Raw genomic sequence first — 7,688 nt, forward strand, 5'->3', positions numbered from 1 at the left:
CACTAGTGGCTTCTCTCAAGAAAAATAGCATACGGTGGGTAAACAAATTACTGTTGGGAAATTGATAGAACTTCAAGTAATTATGACAATATCCAGGCAATGCTCGTTACATAGGCATCACGTCCAAGATTAGTATACCGACTCCTGCCTGCATCTACTAATATTACTCCACACATCGAGAGCTATCCAAAATGCATCAAGTGTATTAAGTTCATGGAGAAACGGAGTAATGCAATAAGAACGATGACATGATGTAGACAATATCTATTCATGTAGGAATTAGACCCCATATTGTTATCCTTAATGGCAACGATACATACGTGTGGTTTCCCCTTCTGTCACTAGGATCAAGCACCGTAAGATCGAGCCCATCACAAAGCACCTCTTCCCATGGCAAGAAAAATCGATCTAGTTGTCCTAACTAAACCAAAGATTCGAAGAAGAAATATGAGACTGTAAGTCATCATGCATATAAGAGATCAAAAGACTCACATAACTTTCATGGATAAAAACATAGATCTGATTATAAACTCAAAGTTCATCGGATCCCAACAAACACACCACAAAAAGGGTTACCTCAAATAGATCTCCAAGAGACCATTGTATTGAGAATTAAAAAAGATAGAGAGGAAGCCATCTAGCTACTAACTACGGACCCGTAGGTCTACAATGAACTACTCACGCATCATCGGAGAGGCACCAATGAGGATGATGAACCCCTGTGCGATGGTGTCTAGATTGGATCTGCTGGTTTTGGAACTTGCAGCGGCTGGAATTGTTTTTCTAGGGTTTTAGAATATTGGGGTATTTATAGAGCAAAGAAGCGGTGTAGGAGACCACCGAGGTGGGCAGAACCCACCAGGGCGCGTCTGCGCCCCCAGGCACGCCCAAGTGGGTTGTGCCCCCCTCGTGGCACCCCTCTAGTACTTCTTTGGCCCATCATGTGTCTTCTAGCCTAGAAAAATTCTCCAAAAAGTTTGGCTGCGTTTGGACTCCGTTTGGTATTGATTTTCTGTGAATAAAAAACAAGCAAAAAATAGCAACTGGCACTGGGCACTATGTTAATAGGTTAGTCCCAAAAAATGATATAAAGTTGCTATAAAATGATTGTAAAACATCCAAGAGTGGTAATATAACAGCATGGAACAACAAAAAATTATAGATACATTGGAGACGTATCAGCATCCCCAAGCTTAATTCATGCTCGTCCTCGAGTGGGTAAATGATAAAAACAGAATTTTTGATGTGGAATGCTGCCTAACATGTTCATCACATATTATTTTCTTTGTAGCATGGACATTTGGACTTTTATATGATTCAAAGCAATAGTCTAGTTTTGACACAAAGATTACAATACTCAAGCATGTCAACAAGCAACCATGTCTTTCAAAATATCAATACTAAAGCAAGTTATCCCTAGCCCATTATGCTCAATCATTGATCCATTCATGAAACACACTCACATATTAGCTACACCCAATGCTCAAGTACGGTCATAATGCCCCTTAGTTGGTGCTTTATAAGAGAAGATGGAGACTCAAAACTAAAAATTGCATAAAGTAAATAGAAAGGCCCTTCGCAAAGGGAAGTAGGATTTGTAGAGGTGCCAGAGCTCAAAGCAAAAAAGGTAGAGATAAAAACATTTTGGATGGCATGCTTTTCCTGTCAACGAAAACGATCGACTAGTTCCCAATACTTTCCATGCTAGATATATCATAGGCGGTTCCCAAACAGAAATAAAGTTTAATCCTTTTTCCACCATACTTTCACATTCCACGGCTAACCGAATCCACGGGTGTCGTCCATACCAACACTTTCCAAGGAATTTATTATTTGACAACATAAAGTAAATTCATTTTTCATTTCGGGACTGGGCATCCCTAATACCTTTGTCATACTCTTGTGCAATGACAAGTGAATAAACACTCATCTTGAGAATAACACATCTAGCATGGAAAATATCAGCCACCCCCTACCGTTTCATGAGCGGTACGAGCACACAAAAGAGAAATTTATTTTGAAAATTCGAGATGGCACATACAAATTTGCTTAGAACGGCAAAAGAATACCGCATATAGGTAGGTATAGTGGACTCATGTGGCAAAACTGGTTTAAGGATTTTGGATGCACAAGTAGTGATCATACTTAGTGCAAATGAAGGCTAGCAAAAGATTGAGAAGCATCCAACCAAGAAACGAAAAATCTCATAAGTGAGCATTAAGCATAACTAACACCGAATAATGCACCATAAGTACGATGTAATTTCATTGCATAACTATTAACTTTCGGGCTTGCATAGGGAATCACAAACCTTAACACCAATATTCTTACTAAAGCATAATTACTCATCAACATGACTCACATATTATATCAACATATCGCAAAGCTATTACAAGCAATTAAGTTTATTTTCTCCAATGATCTTCATGAAAGTTTTTATTATACCCCTCTTGAATATCTATCACTTTGGGACTAGTTTCATATGTTGCTTTTGATAGCTCAAACACATCTAAGTCAAGAACATGAGCATAAAAATTTCTTCTCTCAAAATAATTTAAGTGAAGCATGAGAGAATTTCTTAATTTTTTACTAACTCTCAAATAAATCTAAGTGAAGCATGAGAGCATTTCTTCAAAAATACTAAAGCACACCGTGCTAAAAAAGATATAAGTGAAGCACTAGAGCTATTCCATAGCTCATAAAGATTTAAGTGAAGCATAGAGAGCAACTCTAACAAATCATCGCATAATTTTGGCTCTCTCAAATAGGTGTGCCCAGCAAGGATACTTGACTAAAAATAAAAAGCAAAACAAGCAAAGACTCATATCATACAAGATGCTCCAAGCAAAACTCATGATATGTGATGAATAAAAATATAGCTCCAAGTAAAATACCGATGGTCGTTAGAAGAAAGAGGGGATGCCACTCGGGCATCCCCAAACTTCGTTGCTTGCTTCTCTTTTAGATAATAGCTTGGGATGCCATGGGCATCCCCAAGATTAGGCTCTTCTTACTCCTTATTCCTCCATCCATCGCGATCTCACCCAAAACTAGAAAACTTCAATCACACAAAACTAAAAAAAACCTTCGTGAGATCTGTTAGTATAACAAAGCAAATCATTACTATAAGTACTGTTCCAAACTCATTCATATTTTATTTTTTGCATTATATCTACTGTATTCCAACTTTGCTATAGCTTATACCCTCCAATACAAACCATAGATTCATCAAAATAAGCACACAACGCAAAGAAAACAGAATCTGTCAAAAAATAGAACAGCCTGTAGCAATCTGAATACTTCGAATACTTCTGTAACTCCAAAAATTCTGGAAAATTAGGACAACATGGGCAATTTGTATATCAATCTTGTGTAAAAAATTCAGAATTTTATCACGCTTCTGTTAAAAATTAGAATCATTTTCCTGGACTCAAAAGTTTCTGTTTTTCAACAAGATCAAATAAACTATCACCCAACATGATCCCAAACATGATCCCAAAGGCTTTGCTTGGCACAAACACTAATTAAAACATAAAGAAACACAATCATAACAGTAGCATAATTGTTCAAACACTCAGGAACAGAAAGAAAAGGACAAAAATACATTTTATTTATTGGGTTGCCTCCCAACAAGCGCTATCGCTTTATGCCCGTAGCTAGGCATAATGCATAGATCTAAGTGTTCTCATCTTTAGTTGCCAACTCTTCAATCAAACACTTGGAATTCTTCAAGGATTTAGCATACAAATTTTCAATAAAATACTTCTAGGAACGAGATTGAAAAATTCATTCTTATAAGTAGGATCTCTTATTACTTCAATAAAATCGGGGTGAATACTAATCATCTTAAGATCTTCTTCATTATTATAACTAGAAGTTGCACCCTTGTTCTTAGTAACATGAGTAATCTTGCTAATTTTTACGGGAGTTTTTTCAATAGTTTTAGCGGAAGCAAAAGCCGTGCTTAGATTACGAAAGATCACTTCCAATGTATCGATCCGAGAAGGGCTTTCTTCAATTCTTTTGTGAATTACGTTTCCCTTTTCTTTTAACAACTTAAAAACCTCTACCGCTTTTGATCCAATTTTACTAGCAAAATTATGCATCTTTTTATCCAAGTTCTCAGGATATTCTTTAGTAAGCATTTTCTTTTCAATGGCATCTAGCCTTTCCATAACATGCTCGAGAGTCAAACTTGTTTCATTAAACATAAGAGGTGGTGATCCCACTAAATTTCCCATAGCATTAAAGGCGTAAAGAGAGGGACACATCAAGAAATTTCCACCGGTAATCGTATCAAGGACGAATCTATACCAAGTGGTGATGCCCTCATAAAAACAGCAAAGAAGAACAATGGTGGATTGCTTACGGATAGATCTATTATGAGCATTGCAAATCCTATACCAAGCATCCTTTAAATTCACCCCTCCCCTTTGCTTAAAGTTATGAACCTCGTTCTCGGGGGGTGCATGCAATAGAAGAAGAACTATCCATAACGGCAAAAAGTGATAAACAAAAGTGCACATAAAAATAGATCTGACGAAAAAACGGCAAACGAGAAAGAGGGCGAATAAAATGGAAAACTTTTGTGAAGTGGGGGAGATGAAAATGAGAGGCAAATGGCAAATAATGTAAATTGCAAGGAGATGAGATTTGTGATTTAGGAACCTGGTAGATGTTGATGATGTCTCCCCGGCAACGGCGCCAAAAATTCCTTTTGATGCGGCTTGAACTATGTCGGTATTTCCCCAAAGAGGAAGGGATGATGTAGCACAGCGACGTTAGGTATTTCCCTCAGTGATGAGACCAAGGTTATCGAACCAGTAGGAGAATCACGCAACACTACGTAAACGGTACCTGCACACAAAGAACAAATACTTGCAACCTGATGTGTAAAAGGGGTTGCCAATCCCTTTCGGGTAACGGTGCCAGAAATTATCGAGTTGGCGGGATAAAAATATGATAGATTGGATAAATAGATATCGAATAAAGGCAAAATAAAATAAAGTGCAGCAAGGTATTTTTGGGTTTTTTTGGAAATATAGATCTAAAAATAAAATCGAATAAAAATAGATCTTGAAGGCAAATATGATAAAGAAGAGACCCGGGGGCCGTAGATTTCACTAGTGGCTTCTCTCAAGAAAAATAGCATACGGTGGGTAAACAAATTATTGTTGGGCAATTGATAGAACTTCGAATAATTATGACGATATCCAGGCAATGATCGTTATATAGGCATCACGTCCAAGATTAGTAGACCGACTCCTGCTTGCATCTACTACTATTACTCCACACATCGACCGCTATCCATCATGCATCTAGTATATTAAGTTCATGGAGAAATGGAGTAACGCAATACGAACGATGACATGATGTAGACAAGATCTATTCATGTAGGAATTAGACCTCATCTTGTTATCCTTAATGGCAACGATACATACATATCGTCTCCCCTTCTGTCTCTGACATCGAGAACCGTAAGATCGAACCTATCACAAAGCACCTCTTCCCATTGCAAGAAAAATCGATCTAGTCAGCCTAACTAAACCAAAGATTCGAAGAAGAAATACGAGGCTATAAGTAATCATGGATATAAGAGATCAAAAGACTCAAATAACTTTCATGGATAAAAACATAGATCTGATCATAAACTCAAAGTTCATCGGATCCCAACAAACACATCGCAAAAAGAGTTACATCAAATAGATCTCCAAGAGACCATTGTATTGAGAATCAAAAGAGAGAGAGGAAGCCATCTAGCTACTAACTACGGACCCGTAGGTCTACAATGAACTACTCACGCATCATCAGAGAAGCACCAATGAGGATGATGACCCCCTCCGTGATGGTGTCTAGATTGGATCCGGTGGTTCTGGAACTTGCGGCGGCTTGAATTGTTTTTCATAGACTCCCCTGGGGTTTTTGGAATATTGGGGTATTTATAGAGCAAAGAGGCGGTGCCGGAGGCCACTGAGGTGGGCACAACCCACCAGGACGCGCCTGGCCCCCAGGCGCACCCAGGTGGGTTGTGCCACCCTCGGGGCACCCCTCTCATACTGGCCCATCCTGTGTCTTCTGGCCTAGAAAAATTCTCCAAAATATTTCGCTGCGTTTGGACTCCGTTTGGTATTGATTTTCTACGAAGTAAAAAACAAGCAAAAAACAGCAACTGGCACTGGGCACTATGTTAATAGATTATTCCCAAAAAATGATATAAAGTTGCTATAAAATGATTGTAAAACATGCAAGAATGATAATATAACAGCATGGAACAATAAAAAATTATAGATATGTTGGAAACTTATCACCCACATCTAGGAATACCTCCGGATTAGGGATGGCAATTTTATCCATGGATCCGGGTACCCATGGGTACCCGACCTGGTTGGGCAAGGGTTTGGAGGGTCTTTCTATCCATGGATCCACGGATATGGATACTCGCGAACACGTGGGTCAGGCATGGTTATATTTTCTGCTCCATGGATATTCAATGGATACCCATATGATATGTGCGCCCATACATTCATGACACTAGACTACCACAAATCGCATTCACAAAAATGCGAAAGCTCGGCCCATGTTTCCTAATCTTGTACCGTATTAACTTGGCCTAATTATATTAAACCTAAACCTAGCTTGGGCTGCCTCCCGTCCACTTCTATCCCCTTCCCTAAGCCCTCCCATGTGTGATGGCGCTCTGCACCACAATCGCCACTGTGCCAATGCCACAACGCCTCTTCCTCTCTGCCTAGCCGTCCATCCCATGTGTCGACCACCGTCAGTGACATGCAAGATATCGACTGCCCATAGCCTTGTCACCCCATCCCACCCCCTCTCGACTTCACCAATTGACAATCAATCTCAAGTGAACAAGGCGGCGAGCCGGTGATTGCCCTAATAATGGTCCCGTCATTCATCAAAGAGTGATGGAGGAGGCGATCAACATCAATGAACATGGACGACGACGGCAGCAACCAACAAAAGAGCAGGGTTGGGGCTCTTGTCATGCTGCCGAGGAGCACAAGTGGTCAACGTCTCAATGACCAGTAGAGGAGTTTCATGCACCCATGACGACACCACCATCAATAGTGAAGAAGGTTATATCCGATGCTCTCTCCCTCAAGACATATATGAAATTTTATATGAACTAGCTACAAGTCGTGGGAATGTTATATCAGTTTAGACATCAATTGACTAGGAATTAACCAAATAGGCCTTATAGCTCACTAAGATCCTCTAAAGAATCTAGCAATGACTAGACTGAAGATTAGAACTAGCCGACTAGGATCTAACTTAATGTATAGTACACTGAATGCATGAATGTGTCAATGAACGTGGTAAATTAATTTGATGTTTGTAAGGCTTTGCATGGTGATTTTTCTATGCCCATGGAGCTCCATGGGTACCTAAGTATCCAACGGGTTTAGGCATGGGCACAAGTTATGCCCATGGATAATTTGGTGGATGGGTAGAGAGCAGGAAGATGGGTCATGGGTTGGATTTGGACCAGCTCCACCCAGTCCAAACCTGCCCATTGTCATCCCTACTACAGATCAGGGTATTGTCGTCCAGGTCTGACGACGAGAAGACCATGTTCTCCTGCCGCCATTGAACCAGAGATTCTGCTTCCTTCTTCTTCTCTTCGGCCCTTGGGTCTTCCGGCTTGGACGCTTGCTTCCCCTTCACGG

Source organism: Aegilops tauschii, chromosome 7 (genome assembly GCF_002575655.3).
Source record: "Aegilops tauschii subsp. strangulata cultivar AL8/78 chromosome 7, Aet v6.0, whole genome shotgun sequence".
Taxonomy (NCBI): domain Eukaryota; kingdom Viridiplantae; phylum Streptophyta; class Magnoliopsida; order Poales; family Poaceae; genus Aegilops; species Aegilops tauschii.